The sequence below is a fragment of the Rousettus aegyptiacus genome, unplaced genomic scaffold (genome assembly GCF_014176215.1).
Source record: "Rousettus aegyptiacus isolate mRouAeg1 unplaced genomic scaffold, mRouAeg1.p scaffold_m13_p_15, whole genome shotgun sequence".
In the NCBI taxonomy this organism is placed as follows: Eukaryota; Metazoa; Chordata; class Mammalia; order Chiroptera; family Pteropodidae; genus Rousettus; species Rousettus aegyptiacus.
In genome coordinates, this window is record NW_023416290.1 from 35,484,269 (window position 1) to 35,506,519 (window position 22,251).

At 44.3% G+C, this 22,251-nt stretch overlaps 1 long non-coding RNA gene across 1 annotated transcript; it reads right to left on the reverse strand.

Moving 5' to 3' along the window:
* Nucleotides 1–4,651: 4,651 nt before the first annotated feature.
* Nucleotides 4,652–14,389, reverse strand: LOC107512191. The gene is made up of 4 exons (XR_001597212.2): nt 14,243–14,389; nt 7,881–8,107; nt 7,427–7,507; nt 4,652–5,112 (listed from the first exon to the last, which is right to left on the reverse strand). It is a non-coding gene; the product is annotated as an uncharacterized LOC107512191 (long non-coding RNA).
* Between the last annotated feature and the right edge of the window lie 7,862 nt (nt 14,390–22,251).

The window sequence follows — 22,251 nt, forward strand, 5'->3', positions numbered from 1 at the left end:
TAAAAAAAAGAAGAGAAAAATGAACTTGGAATGTCATATTTTTTTGGCACAATGGAGTGTGGATTATTTTGTTCCTGAATCCAATGATCCAATGACGAAGCATGCAGTGGCACTATAGCTATGCAAAAAAAAAAAAAAAAAAAAAAAAAATACAGTATACATCGACATCACTAGATTAAGCACTCATCACAATATTCCCAACTCATGGGAAAGCAACAATCAGAAAAATTGGAAAATTTAAAATGACATATCTCATGATAGCAGAATTTCTTCACAAAAATAAAAAATAAAAATGAGGCTACAAAATGGCTCATTTTTGAGTGGCATATTGTTGGTCAAGCACAAAATGCCATTTATCAATAGCTAAGAAGATATGTCCAGAAAAGCTAAACGTGTTTGAGACTATCAGAGTTTCTTCAGTGCCTTGAAGAATTGAGGACGTTGGAAGTGACATTAGTAGCCAATTAAAAAACAAATCGCATGATTTTGAGTGCTCATCTTTGGCCCTTGATCAGTTGATAGATGTTACTGATAGTACTCCACTGTTGTTGATTTGAGAAGTCAGTGTCAAGTTGGAAGTGGCTGAAGAGTTAGTCTCTACAAATAGTCTGCATGAAACAACTAGAGGAGACAATATTTTCAAAGAAGTTGAGAGAATTAATTTAGCACAAACTGCAGTGGAATCTCCTAACAGAGGTTACAACTGACAGTGGCAAAAAATACCTGTAGAGCATCAAAAGAATTAGTGCATAAAGCTTATGAAAATGTAGGGCATTAAAACTTATGGTTATGCATTGCATTGTTCATAGATAGGCAAGTGGAGGAATAAAGGAATCTGTCACGTGTTATGGAACCAGGAATGTCATTCGTTGTGGACTTAACCATTGCAGTTCTGTGACTTTTTGTCACAAATGAAAGCTAAGTATCCTGATTTTCACTACTACACTATAGTCTGTGGCTTAGTTGTGGTAAAGTTTTATTGCAATTTTTGAACTTGGGCCTGAGATTGAAATTTTTCCGAATGAGAACTTTATTATTTGTATTTATTTATTAAGCAATCATTATTATTGAATACTGAGTGACTTTGAAAATTAACTTCTTCAGACGATAATGTTCTAAATGAAGTTAATCTAAAATTAAAAGACAAAAAAATGTTTATATGCAAATTCGTATACTGCAATAAAGTAATTTTGATAACTAAAGTTGCTCGCATCACAAGTAATGTCAAGCTGCTTATTACACTTTCTATGCTTTTAAAAGTTAAAATGAGAAGTGAGATCTCAATTCCCAGATGAATTTTTAATGGATATATTTTCAGAGCTCAAAATATAGTTCAAGTAGTATCTTTTGAGCCTCTATGCAAGTATAAGGGGCATTTCCATATTTCAAAATTCATTTAACTGTAATCAAGAAGCTTCCACATAATCTGTAATTGGAAGTGATTAATCTGCATCGTAATGGCATGTTAAAAGGCAAATAAGAAGAAAACATAATAGAATTCTAAAAATGCCTTCCAAAAAATGAATATGCTTGTAGATCAATATCAGTATTTCATAGTACCGAGCTGTGTAAAAAAGATGTTTTCAAAGATGAAATATATAACATTTCATTGCAGACCAGTATTAACAGACAAACATTTGCAGTAAGATTTTGGTGAAGACTAGTGGGAACACCAACTTTGAACTCCAAGTAAGGAAAATATTATCGTCTCTCAAAAAAGAATTTCATTCTTACTATTTATTAGTAGACCTATGGCTACAAAAAAATTGTACTCATAAAAAAATTTGTAAAAGAAAAAAATTGTACTCAGGTGTTATTATTGTTTTGTCGTTATTATATTTTGAATTTCGTCAGTAAGAATTATAGTAATTCTCTTGTACCTCAACATATACTATCTAGTCCTTAACAAAAAAAAAGTTTGCTGACCTTGAATCTAGAGGATATACACCCAAATGTTAACAGTGGTTTTTCCTCAAGTATTTAGATTATGAATATTTTAATTTACTTTTTATTCCTGCTATTTGCATTTTCCGATTTAACAGCAATGAACATAGATTAACTATGCACTAAAGAAAAGAAGCTATTTATAAAATCAGTTCTATAAAGAGAAACTATTCCCCCAATCAAGTTGATAAATGCGTCACCAGCAAAAATCTCCTGTTCTGTTCTTGCTGGCTGAGTAAGCTCACTTCTTTGGTATTTATTGTCTGTCTCATCACAAGTAGAAAATTGCATCAAAACTGAGGACTTCCTATGAAGAGAAGCCCTTGTGTTTTGCTCAGAACCACACCAGAGCAGAGAATTTCCAGGAGGACATTTTCATCTGCCACAAAGTTGAATCAGACTTTTCAGAAGCCCGGCTCAGCCTTATGGGGAGCAGGCAGAATGGTAAACCTATGGGGTGACCTCAGGTCACAGCATCTAACATCCTGCCACTTGAAAGTGCTCTTCGCAGACTGCATATTTGGTTGGAAGTAACTTTTTCAAGACAGATCCACAATCACGGGTTAGAAGAGACTAGGGCAGCTGAAAGTGAATGAAAAAAGCTCTCTCCACTCTGTCCAGTAAACAATCAGCGCCATGCTGGTCTGGTATGATGGTTTGCAAACTTTGTATCTGTTTTCAAAAGGAACTTTACTCTGAATTCCACTATATAGAAATTCATTTTTTAATTAGTATGGCAATAGTTACCACTTATAATAATCAGACAACAAGGGAAATGAGGCTTTTCAGATAAAAATTAAATATTTAAATTAGATTAAAATAGGTCTCAGAATCAAATCTCCTGCATTATGTTCTATTCCATAAAATCAGTAAAATCCTGATTCTCATATATGTGTAATTGCAAAAAATAACTTTTTAACTACTTTTAATTGCTTTTAACTACTCGTTTTGCAACCTTGGGACACCCTTCAATTCAACTAATCTAAAAGCTTGAAAGAAGAGTAATAGAACATTTTTACTTCAAAAATGGAATCACTTGTATTCCCTTCCAACTGCTGATATTTTTATCATGAATATAAAAGTCAATTAAATACTATTCAAAACTGTAATAAACATTAAAACGGTTAATATGATATGTTTACCATCTGATGTGAAAATCATCATACAACTCACTACTATGTTGGGTTTGGCTTAGGTAAATGGATATGCACAGATCCACGAATATTTTTTTAAAATGAGGGTAGAGCTTTGATCTTCCTAATCAATACAGTAAAGAGGTCAGATGCCTATAGTATACTCAATAAACATTTGAGTATACTATAGGCAACTGTATAGTATACTCAATAAACATTTGCCAATTGAATGAATAAATAATGAATGAATGAGGTTTTCTCTACAAAAGGTTTCGTCTGGCAGCACAAGTTTGTGCTGTGGTGGTCTCCGCCATGTTGAAATACAGTACGAGACATCTGAGTGTATGCATCTGTGTTTGTGCATGATCGTTATAGTTTTTACAGAACTTATAGTGATCCCAGGACATCCGAAGAAACCAAAATCTGAAAATGCTCAAGTCCCTTACATAAAATGGCATAAAATTTGCATATAACCTACGCACACTCTCCTGTATACTTTAAATCATCCTCGATTACTTAATACCTAATACGATGTAAATACTATGTAAATAGTTGTATACTGTATTGTTTAGGGAGGAACAACAAGGGAAGAAAAGACGAACATGTTCAGCACCGGCACAACCATCTCAGGCCTAACTACACGGTACATGTCAGCAACGCTGTAATGTAGTTTTCACATTTTTTTGCTCTGTGGTTGGTTGAACCTGTGGAAACAGAGGATCCCAACTGTACAGTGGACCCCTGAACAATTCAGGGCTTCAAGGTGCCAACTAAGCATGAACTCGAAGATCCGAGTGTAATTGCTACCAGCCCTTCTCATGTGCGACTCCCAGTTGTGGGGCTGACCCTTGAACAGCAGTGTGAGTTTGAACTGCACAGGTCAATCAAACTTCAGTCAATTGAAAAAAGTCCATGTATAAGTGGACCCTCGCAGCTCAAACCCGTGCTGCTCAGGGTCAGCTGTGGTTACAAATGAAGAGTTAGGAATCAGATTCCCTGCGTTCGAATCCAAACTCTACCACCTCGTGGCTGCGCGGCCTTGGGAAAACTGCTCATCTGTAAAGTGAGGATAATAATAGCACCCGCTCCATAAGATGAGGGTTAAAATCATGTAAACGACTTGATAAACTGTTGTTATTTAAAGCCATGATACACCTGAAATATACTACATAAAAGTAAATTGAGAGCAAATGGTTACAGAATTCTATGAATAACTCCAAGTTTTCAGGGAACATACAGTGGACGCTTGGCCAATGCCTTAGGGCGCCACGCACAGTCAAAAATCAGAATATAACTTCTGACTCCCCTGAAACTTAACTACTTAAACACCTACTGTTGTATAGAAGCCTTACTGGGGACATAAACAGTTGGTTAACAGATATCCGGTATATATATTAGAAACTGTATTCTTACAATAAAGTAATCTAGAGAAGAGAAAAATGTTATTAGGAACACCACAAGGAAGAAGAATTACATTTATAGTATTTTCTAAAATAAATGTGTGTGTAAGTAGACATGTGAAGTCCACTATTATTTGAAAAACAGTGATTTGAGGGAAAATCACTGGGTGTGTGTTTGTGCATCCCACAGCAAGTCGACCTCCTCTCTTGGTTGGTTGCTCACTTTGTCCCAGAGGAACCCTCTGGTGGGTTTCCACAGTCTTGCTTTGACCTAATTCCCAAACCTTCATTTCTCTTCTGTGCATAATCAAGTCTTTCCTGTTAGAAGGATGGTGTAATAGTTTCCCAAGGCGGCCCCAACAGATTAGCACAAACAGCACGGTTTATAACCACAGAAATTTATTCTCTCACAGTTCTGGAAGCTAGAAGCCTGAAATCGGGCCTTGGGCAGAGCCAGGCTCCCTCTGAAGCCCGTCAGGCGATCCATCCTTGCCTCTGCCTCGCCTCTCTTGTTTCGCCAGCAATCTCTCGCCTTCCGGTGTCTTCCGGTTTTGTCGATGTGTCACTCCGATCCTCCATCTTCACACGGCACGCCCCTGTGTGTCTTCCCATCATCTTGTGTGCCCAAATTTCCCCTTTTTATAACGATACCAGGTCGGATTAAAGCGGACCCTAATGACTTCATTTTTACTTATTTACTTCTGTAAAGACCCGATCTTTAAATAGGGTTAAATTCTGAAGCACTGGCGGTGAGACTTCAACCTACCTTTTTAGGGAGACTGCAATTTAACCCATAACAGATGGCAATGAAGAATGTCTGAGCTGCGAGGGTTTGAATGACTGCTAAGCAATGTAGGTGGCCCAGAGGGAGGGACAGGCCTCAGGGCTGCGGAAGGGTTTGAGTCCTTGCACCTGGCTGGAGAAGGGAACTGGCACCCATCGAGTGCTGTTACGTGCGCGGTGCTGTATTAACCATGTCGCAAACGCCACCTGTTAAATCTACATTATCCCCTTGTGCTGCAGATATCATTGTGATCATTTTACAGATGAGAAACCCGAGGCTGGGTGAAGTCAATAGACTAGGAATTGCTCAATTTAGGGGTCTAGCTGTGGTCCTTTAGGGGAAGTGGGATTTGCTGTTTGTGCTGGTGACTATGTCACTTCTAGTCTGCCTTTATTCCTGGACTGTTGGTGGGTTTAGAATTTAGTCAATGACGAGGGTAACAGTCAGCCCCCTCTCCTAGTTTTAGACGTGGCTTGCTGCTTCACATCCTTTATCCAGATTTAATCATAGCATAAAATGGAAGCAGAAGTTAAATATTCTGCCCTTCTTCCCAAAGGAGTTATAACTGTCAGAGTTTTATGAGTAGGCACTGAATTGAAATGCTGATTTCTGAGTGGACAACATGTGCTGAAAGATGTTTTTAATTAAAGAATAACCTGAAACTCTATGCCACAGAGACATACGTCAGAGATTGTACCAAGAGTCCTCGCCCTGTGCCAGGCCCTGAGTCTAAGCGTGTACATATATTTTCTCATTTAATGATCAGAAAATGCTCAATGAGATTGGTGTTTTAGTCCCATTTCCAGATGAATAAAATGGAGGCCCATGGTCTAGTCGAATCTCTTGTAAGTGGAAGAGGCAGATTTTGAATCGAGAGTCCACGCTCTGAATCTCGACTGCCCATCAGTTACAAGCACGCACACACACACGAGCACACCCGCACGCACGCACGCACACACACAACACCACCAACGCCGACACCGTCCACGACGCCAAACACTCAGCAGCGTTCAGGTTTAGGGGAGTGCAAAGACTTTCAACTTGAGCGTGCCGACAGCCAGCTCTCCAGAACCGGAAGGGGCCCTGCCCCCACCCACCGATGGCTCATGGCTCGTCAGCCCAGGGGCCCTCTCCCATTGCCCGACCAGGTGGCTATTTCAAGTTGAATATCAAAATACTCAGACTGAGGTTTCTCTTTGTGCTGCATTTCCTTTGTCTCTCCCACCCACAGCCACCCTCTTGCCTTGTACTTATTAACACTGCAGGCTTACCCAGCACTTTTTATTTTTAGGACCTCAAAAGGTTGGAACAAGACATTTTTATTATTTTCATGTGCTCATGACTGGAAAAATCAGAATCACAAAGACTCTTATGATCATAATGACTTGAATGGTTATGCAACAAACAATTCAAAATAACAGCCTTGGGTTTGGGGGGCGGAAGTGCCTGATGCTGGGGCGGTGGGAATGGATCCGCCTCAGAACAAGAAGCAGAGCGGCCACACCTCTGCCGCTAAACCCGCTGGACTCAGGGTTTGCTGATCTGAGTGAAAACAGTTCCTTCCTTCCAGGGCCCTGCCTGCCTCTGCTGCAAAGGGCATTCTTGACGGGCAGGGAGGCCGACAGCTGGGCCGCCTTGAAGCGATGCTTACCAGCGTTAGCCATTTCAACAGTAATTTAAAATTCATTTCAAATACTAGGGATAGCGGTTTGTCACATTCTCTGTTGTTGTTTTTTTTCCACAGACATATTAATATGGATGTGGCTAGCAGGTTCCAAGCTTTGAATTGTGCTCATTAAGTCACAGCTGGCTGGGAATACATGTCAATCTATGCCCTTATTCCTCAGCCGGTTTTATAATGAAATTAAAATGGACTCCTCCAGACACCCTTTTCCCTGCAAGCAAAGCAGCTTTATCCTCCGGGGAGTGGATACTGTGTTCCGATGATGCTCTATTCTCAGAAGAAATGCATATAATTTTGGTAATTAAAACATTTAATTTGGTGATTACCTTCACAAAAAGAAATCACTTGAATTAACTGTGGTGGAGGAACATTCCATCCAGCTGTTACAGCCAGGGTTTCTGCCCCCACCCCCACCCTCCCCACTGCCTTTGAGGGAACAGCCCACCTGCTTGGGGATGTTCCCTTGTCACTCACCACATACCAGTTTCTGAGTGGAAGTGTGGCCCGCCTGATGGCCCCCATCATTGCAAGCTTTCCTCTGCTGAAATGCACGGTTGGATTTCTGAAATTCAGTACAGTATTTATTTTTAAAAGAGCTAAGGAAAAAAAAAAGCTGATTCACTGTTACTCCAGAGGAATTCCTTAAGGAAAGATAATACTCTTAAAAGACCAGACATTTCATGAAAAACTTTCCGGCTTGAGTAAAACTTGCTCCATCAAATAAATTCACGGGGAAAGCTTGTTAACGAAGGGGATTCCCAGACCCACCCTGGACCTACAGAAACAGAAGCCCACAATCAGGTTTTTTCACAAGCACCCCAAGTGATTCATTTGCATCCTCAAGGTTGGGAGTCACTGAGAAAGGGGACACCCACTCACCGTCAGTGTGGGGTTGAGGTGTAACCATGAGTCACCCAGGGAATGAAGTGTCTTACCTTTGATTGGATGCAGCTGAGCTCACCTGGCAGCCTCTGTGCTTCATTTAGAAATGACAAATTAGAAGATGATGTGCAATTAAGCTTTTCACGAGGCAGTTAACCAGTTCACCCCCTCTTGTGCCTCAGAACCAGTCTTTGTGTCCCTGGGGAATCAAGACTATCACTAAGACTCCTCCTGTGTGTGGGCCGAAGGATGACAGAGCAGCAGCCGTCAGAGATGTTGCCTATCAACCAGGAAAACACAACCGGCTCAGTGAGTCCTGCAGCCTCATCCTGGCAGGGTTCCAGCCCTCAGAAGCTGCTACAGAGAAGCCCAGCGCAGCCACAGATGTTTCTGTAGTGGTTTCTGAAAGTTAGCCCAACTCAGAGTCTGGATCTGGGCTGGCTATACGAGAGCCACCTGGGTGCGTATTGCAAATACAGATTGCTGGGCCCCAGCCCAAAGTCGCGGATGGAGTGTCTTGGTGGCTGGGCCCTGAAATAGGTATTCATAGCATCCTCCCTGGCGTTTAGAAGTCACTAGGAACAGATAGCGCAACTTGTCAGATCATGAGGTGATTAGAAATAAACCTATGGAGAAGTCGATGTAAGAAGAGAAAGGAGCCATCAAAGGACAAGGGAACTGTGACTGGGCCTGCAGCCCTGGAGTCTACCAGATGTCCTAATAAGAGGAAGGCAATTGAAGAGACTGAAAAAGAAAGATGTCTCTTCAAAGGAGGTTGCGTGGTTCACGTTAATTTGTTCCCGTTTAGCACCAGGAGCTTCTGGAATGATGGGGAGGGTGGGATGGAGAGGATTCAAATTACATAGGCTGCTGGCTCCTGTGAAGGTTTGTTTGTTTGTTTAAAAAAAAAGGAATATTTCCAGTGGCATGCTATAAGTGGATGCTTAAAGGGGAAAAAAGAAAGAAAAATTCCTGATTTGTAATGTTTACTGATTTCTCTGGAGTAAACACTCACTCCGTGGTTAATTTCAAGTGACCAATGTGATATCACAGAGCACGGAGTTGGGAAGAGAGGCACACAGTTGGCTCTTTCTGCTGGCATAAGCCTGCTCCAGCCCACCTTAGACTATTTCCCTAACTCAAAGGAGATCTTTCTGAAAAACTCCAGCAGTATCTGCAGCCACATCAAAATGTGGCTGTACTGGAATCCCCATGGGACAGGGAAGGCAGAGTAGCTGGGCCAGAGAGCACACCGACTGTGCGGAGAGCAGCTGGGGCCATGCCAGGAGCAGATGCTCAATGCCCAACTGCACACTCCCTGAACTAAAAGCCAGCACCCTGCCTGAGGAAGAGCCCGGTTTCCTAAGGAAGTGGGGACATACAGAGGAAACAGGAACTGAGAGTTTCAGATAGGGGTAGTGGAGTTCTTTTGAATTCTGCTAAAAATCACTCAATAAAGACAGAGTTCACAGTAAAAGAAATGGAGATGTTGCTTGAAGCCCTGGTGTATGGAAAAGCAGATTTTTCAACATTGGATACAGCCAAAGGCAGAGGGGAGGGCTTAGTGTAACACATTCCGCGCAACCTGAATTGGAGTGGAGTGGAAAATATTCAATTAATCATTCAAATTTGTACCTAAGGAACTGTGATGCTCAGTTACAAATTTTAAGTACTTTTAAAAACTGTTCTGGGGAGAGATATGAAGACGACGATGGATATAAAATTAGCACATATTTTCCTGTGTAGGTTAAAACGTGTTGGGTAAACAATGGGAAAGCAAGCAGAGGTTTCTGGGAATGACCTCATTTGCATGAAGAAATGAAAATGCAGATCTCAGGTTGGATGGGAAATACTTTTCCCACAGTTGGCCCTCAAGGAGAACTGGTTGGCTCTGAAAAAAAGCTAGCCAATTGAGTACAACTCTATTCTGTTCCTATCTTCCATTAGTGTGTCAAAAACCTTTGGAATGAAAAGTAAGCGGCGAAGAGACAGTAGAATACATAGATCATTTTTCAAGTCACCTTCTGTTCTGAGGGCCCTAGCCCAGAGTGTGTGTGTGTGTGTGTGTGTGTGTGTGTGTGTGTGGTAGGAGTAAAGGAAAGCTAGTAAAATATCATTTTATTAAAAAACGAGCAAATGAGATCCTGCCATACAATGAGCTACTATAAATATTTGTTCCTGGGATTGGCTGATAAACAGTCGTGTGATGGAGCCAGCTGGCCCTGGCTGGCGAAAGCCAAACGTGCACATCTCTTCCCAACTGGATACTTAGTGATATCACAGTAATAGCTCGAAATCAGCCCCTAGTAGAATATTTACACCATGATAATTGGCAAATCTTCAAATCAGGCTGTTTGTCCCTGGAAAGCTGGTTGTCACAGATCTATCACCCCACCTCTGCTGGCAAGTTATCCTCCTGAGAGTCTGGACTATAACCACATGTCTTGGTCAGCTAGGGCTGCCATAACAAAATACCGCAGACTGGATGGCTGAAACGACAGAAATTAATTTTCTCGCAATTCTGGAGAATGGAAGTCCAAGATCAAAGTGACATCAGTGTGGTTTCTCCTGAGGCCTCTGTCCTTGGAGTCCTCACATGGCCTTCACTCTGTGTGTGCACATCCCTGGTGCCTCTTCCTCTTCTTATGAGGACGTCAGTCATATTGAATTAGGGCCCATCATTACGACCTCATTTGATGTTAATTACTTCTTTAAAGACCCAGTGTCCAAATTCAGTCACGTTGGGGGTTAGGGCTTCAACGTATGACTTTTGAAGTGGACACAATTTGGCCCATAGCACCATGGGACAGGCACATGGGGGATTATGCTTTTGCTTTTCAGGGCAGTGTGGGTGTAGGAATTTCAGCACCACTAACACGGTGGAACATGGGGAAGGGGTGATGATTCTGCGGAGTAAAGGAGTCTTTATCTGGCAACTGTGAGAAACATAGCTGTTAGGAAACAGTCGCCTTCTGCCAGGGAGCCCCGGGATGCCTCGGTGCCAGAGCCTGCATCGTTCACAGCTTTGTGGGCTGGAATGGAGGGAAAAGGGCAGCAGCCTTGTTTTCAAAGACGGAATCCTAGTGAAACACAAACTTTGCATTTTCCAGTTCAAGTATTTACACAGAGCCTGATGAACACCGTAATCCTAGTCGGGATCTTCGGAAGCTGTGAGGAGGGGACATGGACATCGGTGGTGCAGAATGAAGCCCCGGACTCTTGTCGATAGTTGCAGCGTAGACAGTGTCTCTCACCCAGGTGTAACCCAGGAAACATGTGACCTTGGTTTTGCTATTAGCTATCTTGTGAGCGTGAGAACGAACCCGATTATGGATCCAACACTCTGAAGAGGACACTAAGGGAAGGAGCTCAGAGAAATGGAGCTAGAATCTTGATCAAGCCTTGCCTGGTGCCCTGAGGTACACACGCACAGATGATGTGTGTTAATTGCGTAAGTCAATAAATTCCTTTTATTGTCTTGTCCAGTTTTCACTGGGTTTTCTGTTACAATAAAAATAATCTTCCTAGAGGTGGTTACACAGAGTGTTCTGTGTGAGGGGTAGGAGGTGGGGATAGTACATTAACCTCTAGACACTGGTTCAGTTACGTTATCAGACATTTAAATATCTTGCTGTCTCTGTCTTAACCAACTAACAGCTCCCATGTCCACATGAAGAGAAAAGTGAGAATTGAGTGTAAGGAAGAGGGAAAATCCTACAGGACAGAGTCTGCGGTGATGGAACCAGAGGAAGGCCTCTTCGGCTATCACCTTGAAGGTGCTAGCTAACCATGTGAGAACCCCTAGAAACCTCTGATAAGACGCGGCCTCGCTCAGAGTCAGGAGGAGTGTGGGAGAAGCTGATCTCATTCTGTGGCAGAGCTTTACCGGCTCCAGGTCACAGGCAGCACTCAATGGCAAAATGGGAGACAGGCCAGAGGATGGGGAGGTGCTTCTCTACCCGAGGGGACCACTTGAAGTTCCTCTGGCCAGAGTACCCAGGAGCATGAGTCTTCCTTTCTGACCCTAACAGATACCCTGTCATTGCAACCATGATGTATGCTTGAGACAGCGCATGTCATGGGAAGACAAAGGCCACCAACCCCAGGGAAGTGGTGTTTCATCTGAGATCTGAACCATGAATAGTGTTATCCAGGTCAAGAGGGGGTTAAGCATGGGGGTGGGGGGACAAAGAGCAAGCAGCTTTCAAAGACACGGAGATAGAGCAAGGTGTGTTCTCCCCTCTGCGATCAATGCCCCCCTTATCTTTGGGAACATCTCTTGCCATCCCCACCCCAACTCAGATGAGCCCGAGTCCTCTTAGGCAGGGAGGTGGCAAGAGGCGAGGAAGAGTCACGAACTAGAAGGTGGAGTCGGGGTAGGAGACTGGGGGGTAGGAGACTAAAGTCCTCCATATGTTTTTTTTTTTTTTTCTAATCATCAGTGTATTGTCAAGAGAAGGAGAAAGTTGGAGAGTATGAGACTGTGATCAGAGAGTAAAACTTCCAGAATGAAGATGTGAGAGGCGAAGCATTTCCAGGAGGGACCTGCGCCGTGTGTGCTAAGGGGAAGAAAACCGAAGGCAAACAATTCGAGAGACTAGGAACCTAACGAGGTGCCAGCCTGGGGTTGGCAGGAGTTAGTGGGGAGAGACAGAGAATGGCCGGAGCTGGATGAGAAGACCATGTCCAAGACCACAGACCCTCCTGCCGTCACCCCCCGAGAGCACGGTAAGGTTCTAAAGGAGCTTTCATGACCTCCAGGCCATTCTCCTTCCCTGTTTCCCTGACTCCCATGAGGAACCGCCCGGCCGTGGGGGGGGGGGGGCGGGAGGTGCGAGGAGGTGAGGGGTGCTGGTCTTCTTGTCTGGAAATCACCCGAGGGGTTCTCTTCGCCTTCCCTGCGGCAGTTCCAGCTGGAGGATTCTGCTGTCCTTGCCAAGGGTGCCAGCTCCCGGGATTTCCGGCACGGATGCTGCCTCTGGCAGCTTACCCTGAGCAGCGCAGTTCCCGGGTGCCTCCGTCAGTGTGCCCGGGACCTCCTCCAGGTCGGCTCTGGGCACTGCTAACGTGCTGAAGGGCTGAAAGTGGCAGAGCTTTGCTCTGTTCTCTGGGGCCTTTGATGTACCAAAGTCATCCTATGTTCCCCACCGGGGTGGAGTAACGGTTTTCTCCCTCTTTTGTGTGTGATTCAAAAGTCAGCTGGGGTCCCTCTGGCCCTCGTGGCTTAGAGGCTGGACCCCTGCATGCATTCCCCAAGGCACTCTCTGAGATTCCTATAGGAGGCCGGCTTTCTCGTCGTCACCTGAGGCCCAAGCTCCTGGCGTCGCAGTTAGTTCAGCTTGTGAGTCTACCACATCTACCACATGCTATTTCGTTTCACACAAACTCGGCCCTGTCATGAAGCTCAGCTCATTCTTTGATTTTTGTCAAAAACAAAACAAAACAAAAAAACTCTACTCAATAAGCGATCTGTAAGATGTGCTAGATGATACTGAACATTTAAGAGGGGATGGAAGTTTACATCATAGTGGCACAAATTCAAAAAGAGATTGGATGTTCCTTAGCCTTAAAACAACCCACCGCCGATCGTATGTGGTTACACACATTTTGCAAAATTCTTCGACAGCAGCTAGTAGAATTGAACACACGTATACCATATGACCCAGGAATTCCATTCCACAAAGTGCTGTGAATGTTCACCAGACATGTATGAGAATGATCATACGGGCCTAGTCTCAACCACAGCCCCAAATGAAAATGTTCATCTGTCCACCCTCACAGAAAGCAGAAATAGACTGTAGTATATGTAGAACAGGATATTACACGGCAAGGAAAAGGAGTGAAATACAACACAGGCAACAACATAGAAAAGACTCACAACCGTAATGTTGACTGAGAGAAGCAAGACATGAAAGAGCAGAGTTTTGTATATTCCCTTTCCCATGAAGTTCTACACTAGGCAAAATGAGCTTTTGGCGCTAGAAAGCCTGAGGGAGGCCATGCTGGGAAAGAGGCATGAGTGTGGGCTGCTGGCGCACTCAGAGCCTTCTGGTTTCCGGTGCAGGTGCTGGTCACAGGGGTATGTTCACTTTGTGCAAAGTCATCAGGCCTCACACTCATGATCCGTCACTTTTCTATATGCATGTTATTCTTCAATAAAGTTTACGTTAAACAGAAGAAAGCCCTCCGGCCGCTGCGATTTTCCTCCAGCCATGTCGGCTTGCATCACGCCTTCCTTCTCCTTCCACTGCCCACTCACCTCCTGGAGCCCCAGGGCACCCTTTACTGGTTTCTAAGGCACAGGAAGTGAGCCATCTGGCTGCCCCGGCTCCTGTCCCCTCAGGGTTCACTCCTTAATTGTGCCAGCTTCTAAGAATACAATTTTCCCCCCACCGGAAGTGATAGCAGGGCTTACCGAGGAGCGGGCAGCCTTGCCGAGCCGTGTGCAGGTTACTCCTGGTGCTGCAGGGACGTCGCCAGTCACCTTCTGTACCTGGGACTTGCCAGCCGGACAGCCGTGGAAAAGTGATTTTGCTGCTCTGTGTTGCAGATTCCTCACCTGTGAAAAAGCGACAATGTTAGCACCTACCTCAGAGGGTTGGCCGGGAGGGTCCAATGTACGAACACATGACCAACACCTGGAATGCTGTCTGGGATGTGTAGCTATCATCACTGCTATAGGGGAGGAAAAATGTTACTTCTTCCCTTCTGGGTTCTTGTGCTGATCTAATAATCAAATTAGCATAAGACAGATTAACAGGAGAAAGACAAATTTAACAACATATCTATGGGGCCCCATAGACATGAGATTCAAGAACAAGTTGGGCAATTGAGGCTTATATGACATCCTGAGTTAGGAGTGGGATAGGGCCTGGGGCTTCCAAGGGGAGAAGGGTAATTCACAGGGTGATAAGAAGAGCGGATGTCTGTTAATTCGATATTTGTCCTGTCATACAGATAGGTCATTCAAGTAAAAGTTATCCCTGGTAATAGGTCTCTTTCTGGGCCCGGCCCCCTATCTAAATTCTTTCAGGTAGTTAAGGGAGAGGTACAAGTTTTCTGCTGGGTCTTGATCGCCTATGGCTCATAATGATCCACTTGCCAGCAGCACATTTTAAGGGTGTGTATCCTGCTCCCCCTTACTGCTTTGAACTCCTCGTCATATAGAGTGTGTAATGAAAAGAGTCCCGGTTTTGTTCTGTGTTTTGCTGTCATACACCCTGGCCGTCTTCCTGTGTTTAAAACTACAACACGAATCTAGGAGGAAAGGGGTGTGTGTGGCAGAGGGCCGAGAGGACAATCAGGCCCTGGACGCCATGTCGCGCTGAGTCCAGCTTTCCTGCAATCTCAGGTTATGCTCCCTGCCCCTTTTGGTGAGTTCTTTCGCAAGACGCAAGTGGACCCTGGCTGGACCCACTACTACAGTCCACAAGATGGACCAAACCCAGCTAGATCCATAAAGGGCTCACAACTTAGCCAAAGCCAGGCCCACGATACTGAGGTTTTTAAAAATTTCACTTATCATTACTAAACCCCTCTCCTTTCTTTTACACAGCTGCATGTGCACACACGCACAATTCACAACCAGATTTTGAATTTTTAACTCTTTCTACAGTTGCTCTGGATACTTGCTAGAAGTGCGAATAAATGAGCTAATCAGTTAGTAACATGTTAAAACAGAAGCCTTCTCATTTGAGAGATTCGGAGCAGGACTACAAGCCTTGACGAATCAAGGGCTCCTCACAATGGCAGCCTCTCTTTCTGAGTTCAAACTCCCTTCATCCATGCCTCCCAATTTCAAAGTTCCAAAAGAGGGAACCTGGGTGACCAACTGTTGCTGGGGTCCTCTCTTGGTGCAGAAACTTGTGTGCAGGGTGGGAGGCAGGTCTTGTCTTAGGAGATTCCTGCGAGAGTCCCCTCAACCTTCTTCCGCACAGGTAGGGGTGGAGTTCCGTTCTTAGAGAAGGGGATCGCTGGGTGGACACACTCCCCAAAGCTCTCTAAGAGTTTTACAGTGTGAGGCTGAATTAAATGTTTTAGAAAAGCTTAGTATTGTGCCTTTGACACACAGTACTGTGTAACTTCCAGAATATGAACTAAAGTGGCAATTCTCAACGTGTGATCCCTACAACCCTCTCAGGGGGCCTGAGACATCCTTCTTTTTCCAACTACATGTCTGCGTAAGGCTGGATTCCCTTTTATACTTAAAGCAAACATCACAATGGAAGATGTGTCACAACAGACTGAAGGCAGGAGAGATTTCAGCTGTCCTCTATGAAGCCAAAAGTCAGAAAGACTTGCAAAAATGTAAAATAATGCCACTGTTCTCCTTTTTTTTTTTTTTTTTTTTGGAAAACATAGTTCCCATAAAAAAATGTTACTTATGTTTGCTATTTGCTATTATTACTTTTAAATGATTACATATTCCGTAAATTTCTCAGTTTGAATTTCTAATGTGATATTGATAGATAAAACCCACATAACCAAAAGCTCTTTGAGTTCCATAGTAATGATGAGTGTAAGGTGGTTCTGAGACCCCGAAATCTGAGAACAGCTGAACGAGCCCCAGGGAAGGGTGCCACGCTCTCTCTCTCTTTTCTCTGCTCCTTTCCTCCTCCTTGGGCCTCCTGTCCCTCAGCCCAGAGGGGCCCTGGGCTTGGGGTCAGGGGGAGTCCCACCTTGTCGTCTCTGGGCTGGGCTTTTCAGGGAGAGGAGAAAGAGTCAGAATCCACGCGCACCTCAGCTCCTGGGGGCTTTCCTCGGAAAGTTGTGCCTTGGGCATAAAGGCACATTGGGCATAAAGAGGGTTTGCTTTGCTTTCTCCCTTTCAGGGCGACCCCAGATGGAAGTAGAAAATCCACTTCCTGGGCACAAAGACTTGAATGTCCCCTGTGGGAACATTTTGTTCTGAATGCGTCTTCCTTGGTATGAATTGACAAAGGAGTTTCGTGCTTCTCTACAAAATAGCCAATCTGTGCCATTCGAGGGAAAGAATTCTTGGTAAGAAATATTCCTTTGGGAGAAAGGAAAAGTGTTATTGAGAGCAGAAAGAGAGTTTCAGTCACTGAAGAGGTGCTTAGGGAGCAGAACCCTGCCCCCCCAATTACAAGATGACAGTAGCGGGGAGCGGGCCTCGGGGTGCCTGGGAGCAGAAAAGTACGTTACTTTTTTAACAAGAAAACATGAAGTGAATCAAGCGCTGGGTGTGTGCATGGTGACGGAGGCGGGAAACCTGGAAGTCCTAATATTCAAATTTAATTCCTCTTTCACTTTGAAGGTGAGACTAAAGAGAAATCTTCCTTTCAAGGGTCACTGGTCTTCAAAGACAAGAGAGACTCGGGGCTGACTGCTTGGGGTGGGGGCGGGGGGGGGGGACCCTAGCTCTGCTGCTTTTGTGAACCATCTGTGCCTCAGCCTCACTATCTGTAAATGGGAACAAAGAATTCCTACTTCAGAGAGTCATTGTGAGGATTTATTTGCCTGGCACAGACTTGAGCGCTTATTAAACGTGAACTTTCATTGGAAATATAGTCAATAATAATAATAATAATAATAATAATAATAATAACTATGTAAGGTGTCAGGTGGATACTCGACTTACCAGAAGAATCACTGCGTAAGTTGTATAAATGTCTAAATAGTATGTTGTCCACCTAAAACTACTGTAATATTGAATGTCAACTGTAATTGAAAAATGTTTTAAAAAGATTAAAAAGTGAAATGTCCTATTAATCACGTGAGCATCTGCTAAGAATTAGGCATCTGTGTTGGTGGCGGCCCCCCAGGCTAACCCGGCCGCGCACTGTCTGTGGCAAAAGCCAAGTCTTTCTCTTTCTGGGATGGCATGGAATTGTGCACTTAGTGCCTGAATGATTCCAGTGTGAAGTTCGAAGAAGTTAAGAAAACTTTTTGGTCTCTGTCCACATCAAGAACAGTCAGATTGCAGCTAACAGTTTTCCATGGAAAAGTCATGAGGCTGGTGGGGGTGGGGGAGAGGGAGAAGGGGCAAGTGTAGAAATGAGAAAGTGGGAGAAAGAGGCTATAGTTGTCACAAAGGATCCAGACATCATAAACTCCTTAGAGACCATAGTTGTCACAAAGGATCCAGAGTGCATCATAAACTCCTTACTACCTTGAAAGCCAGAGGGCAAAATGCAGGTTTGCACCTCGCTGAGGCCAGCTGCACCTTTTAAGCTGGGCACACTGTGGATGGACCACCACAGACACTTTGTATTCCTACCTTCGTTCCCAGCCTGTATCTTTTGGTTCAGCAGAATATGATCAAACATGAACCAGTGTGGTTGGCTATAAGAGTACTGGTCCTCCTAAACCAATAAGAGGGGCCCTGTCCCATATGCCAGCCCCAGTTCTTCCACGCTTATCCGCCCACAGTGCTAGAGCAGAGAATCTCCGTTGAGTAGAAGCTGATCTAGGTGACTTGGGTTTTCCAAAGCTGAAGTTCTGAGGTTCTGACCCCAGTAAAGACTCTCTTGCCCCAGGGACAGTGCCCACAGGTGGACCTTCCTGGGTGTTCCCAGACGTTTTCCTTAGTTCGAGTCCCCACCATTGTCCCGAACCCATGCGGTCTTTAGGAATGGCGGCCCTGATGCAGCTGGTTCTGAGTTCAGAGGGAGGAGCTGGACTAGCTTGGGACAACGTCCATTGGAGCAATAGCCAACCTACAAGCTCAGCCCTGAGTGGTCCTCCCTGGACAGGTCCAGAAGGACAGGCTGTCATATTAATTGTGTTGTCTAGTTATAGATAACTGAAGCTGACAAGGTAACTTGAGAGTTGATAGGAAGGGTATGAATTGCTCACAGACTCCAAGGAAAGCTGAAGAACCAATTTGAAAATGACGAGTAGGGCAGAAACCAAGGGTATAGTCTCTTCAGAGTCCATCAGTGTGGATCAACTCCAATTATCTTCAGTCTCTCTGCGAATGATCATATTCCTGGAAAAGAGGCGGGTTGGTTAGTGCCTGCCCCTGACTGGGCAACTTTATTGGTGGTACCTAATGGCAGAGGGCAGGGTAGGAAGGGAGATAGTTATTTTACCCAAAGAAGGTGCTGTAGATGATGGGCTAGACAAACCTGAGATGTTCATTACATGCAGGGTCCCCCAGTAGCAAACCTTGGAGCCCACAGGATTTTAGAGGCAGAAGCCAGAGGTGGGCTTAGCAAATCAGCACAAAGCTGAGCATGTGACAGAGCGCACACTATCAAAAGGTGTTTCATTATAAATTGGTGGTATCCTCATTGAAGAAACTTAAAAACCACAGAAAAGACTAGAAAAGAGAATTTTGAAAGTCATCTATAACTCCACTACTTAGAGATAACCACAGTTTTTGAGAGAGTTTCTCTCCTTCTATGAATTGTTAACGTAGTTGAGGACACACTGTGTGCATTATTTTGTATTCGATGTTTGAGTACCACATATCAATCCAGCAACTGCTAGAGGAGTATCTTTGTAACACTGGCCCGGCAAACGGATGTGAGCTGCGGCTGTCCCACCTGGTGCAAGAGGCAGAGGACATACCCTTTGGCCCATAGTTCCACCAACGGCGGGGACCAAGTATTCACTTTGCCCAGCCTGGGAAGTTGCCAAGGCCTGCTCTCCGCCCCAGAGAAGGTTCACTCTGGACACCAGCCAAGGTGGATGGAAGCTGTGACAGACACAGACCTGTGTAAGGAAGGGCCCCCGACCTCCATGTTGCAGCCCACAGAAGCTCCTTGTGTTTATGCTTCAAGGGACAATGACTCTAGATCATTCCTGTGATTTCTCCAGGTTCTGAAGAATTTCTACATTGTCTTTCTGATATTTAACAGATCAGATCACATGTTCATCTGATCTTTGAAGGAGTCACTACCTTTGTTAAGTCACTTGAAATGATGTCAAGAATAAGCATCATGATAAAGAGTAAAGTCACTAGGAGAGTGAGATTGTGGGAGAATCCTAGTTAAAATAAAGCTGTTGCCATCTTCATAACATGCTATGTATATACAGATGTGTGTACTTAAATTCCTGAAACTGTGTATTTAAGATCTAAAACAGAACTTGTTTGTTTTAACCTTTGCTGACATTTGCTAAGGGATGAAATTCATGGTGATATCAGAGTTCAGAAGTCTATCACTTAGAGCTAGAGAAATCTGCACAACTCCTGCGATGAACTTTCAGCAAAAAGCAGGCCATATTCCAATTAACAGAGCCCACTCTCAGGATCAGGGGGATCACTTTTGAAAGATTTCAGCATTTGTCCATAGAGGAGTGTAATTCATCTTTACTCATCATCTCATGTGACTCGGGGGCCAGTCTCCCATTCTGTCACCTCCATGGAAACTTGTTTTCTTTACTAAGACACTTCCTCTGCACAGAAAGGGGCCCCAAGGTGGAGGCCAGGGAACCCCTGGGAATGCAAGGCTTGGTCTAGTGACACACAAGGGACTTCAGCCTAGGGGCTCTTCCCTCTCTGATTACTCCTTGAGTCTTTCACGAGCTCCTTTACTTCCCACATTCCTTACTGCTCCTCAGGAGTCTGTCTCAGTACTCTTCTTTTTTCAGTCTATTCCATCTCCTGAATGCTCTTACCAACTTCAGGGTTCCTACTATCTATGGAATTGCGGCTCTTAAATTCATATTTCTAGCCCAACTTTCTCTCAGGTTCCAAACCCACTTATCCACAGGCTACTTCACATTTCTACCTTAAAGTTGTCACTAGCACCTCAAGTTCAGCACGTCCCCCAAACTTAGTCTTCTTCCTGAGTTTCTTACCTCGATCAATGGCACCACGATTCTGCCAACCTAGAAACCTAGGAATCATTACCGATTTCTCCCTTACTCCATCTTCATTTTGCTCACTAAATTCTGTTTAATTCACTCATTTGGTCATTCATCAAATAAATCTGAAGCTCCTACTATGTGCCTAGCATTGTGTTAGGTATCTAATGGTGAACCAAAAAGACAGGTTAGTTGGGGAAACAGACAAATAATGGTATGAAAGGAATATGCAGAGTTATGACTGTTTACTCTGGGGGACATGAAAGGTGTTCTTGAGAAAGGGACATTTAAGGGGAGATCTAAAGAATATCTTATAGTTAATTAGATCAAAGGTATGGGGTGGGGAGTTCAATTTCTAAGCACACAGATCAGAGTGCCCACAAGTCCTGAATGAGGTGGCCCAAATGAGACTTCAAGAAAGGCCTTTGTGCCTAAAGCATAATGAATTACAGGAATAATGTTGGGAGAAGAAGGCAGAAGTCTTATCATTCAGCACCTTGTAAGGACTGGCCCTTCTTCTAAGAGGACAAAGAAGACTTTGAGGACTTTTGGGGAGTGGGTTGAGGAATGACAGATTTACATATGAAAATCACTCTGGCTGCAGTGGGGGGTGATCCCATTGGCTTCCATCTTGCCATCCCAGTAGCCAGAATCCCAGTCTAGACTTTTGCTGTCTCTTCCCTTCCTGCAGAAGACAACTCTACTGTTGTCCCCTTACAATCACCTTCAGTATAACTGTCAGACTTACCTTTTAACTTCTCTTCATGGAAAAGAAAGTCGGTGATTCTTCATTGTGCTCAAAATAAAGTTCAAATTCCTTAGCTGGCCCACAAGTCCCTTTAAACCTGGCCCTCGCTTCCCTCTCCAGTATCATATCCAACCACTTGTCCTCAAATACCCTATGTCTTAGTCCACAAAAGGAGGATTCAAGAGCTGGATAGCAGCTTGAGGGGACAGGCCCAGAGGAGTAGAAGTGCTGAAGCCGAGGCTGAGGCTGAGCCTGAGGTCCAGTGTGTTGATCCAGTTGGGAGCAGGGGAAACCCACTCAAGTGTGGTTTTAGGCAGTTGGCTACAAGAGTACCAAGGACCAACACTTGGGAAGCACTCAGGTACAAGGTGTCTAGAGGCTTGGACACAAGACCAGAGGTGTGATTGCTGGGCGGTGTGACCAAGGACAGGATCCTTAGCACTGAGAGATGAGTACTTAAGAGCAAGACCTTGGCCGCTGGAAAACTAATCTCCCAGGGCAGCCAAGACTCCAGTTAGTAAAGAAAGGGCAGGACTCAGAGACTTGGGCCTCATATGGTCAAGAAGAAAGGCTCACTTAAAGATGACTTTGTAAGGAGAGCAGGGGAAAGTTCTTTATATCCTACTTATAAAGAGACTAGAGGCCAAAATGAATCCTATAGTATAAGGGACAATGTTCCGTGTCAAGTCAAGTCTAGAGCAGCTAGAAGGGTGCAGAGAAAGGAGCCAGGCAGCGCCTTCAGATCTTCACAGCCATGGCTAGTCCTCAGGGCATATACACACAGAAATCAGGGACATTAAAACTTGAACCCCGTGAACCCTAAAGAGCTGTGATTGCTTGGGGGACCCGTCTAACTTCAAGGTGAGTGAAATCTCAATATTAATGTAGTTCTGGAGTAGCTT